Source organism: Mauremys reevesii, linkage group 2, assembly GCF_016161935.1.
Source record: "Mauremys reevesii isolate NIE-2019 linkage group 2, ASM1616193v1, whole genome shotgun sequence".
In the NCBI taxonomy this organism is placed as follows: Eukaryota; Metazoa; Chordata; order Testudines; family Geoemydidae; genus Mauremys; species Mauremys reevesii.
Genome location: NC_052624.1, coordinates 139666995 through 139667210, shown reverse-complemented (window position 1 = coordinate 139667210; position 216 = coordinate 139666995).

The window sequence follows — 216 nt, the reverse complement described above, 5'->3', positions numbered from 1 at the left end:
CCTGTAAAGTGCTAAATGCCCTTGACTCCTATTAAAGTCAGTGGGATCTGAGGGACTCAGCACCTGACTCTATTGAGCTTTATGATTTACTTCTTTCAAGCTATTGAGCTCTGACCTAGATTAAGGCTGAACATTAGACCCTTAATTGCAGGTAAAGTTAATGCTCATTAAAATCAGGCACCATTGTGCTCATACAATTCTCTCAGAGTCTCTATA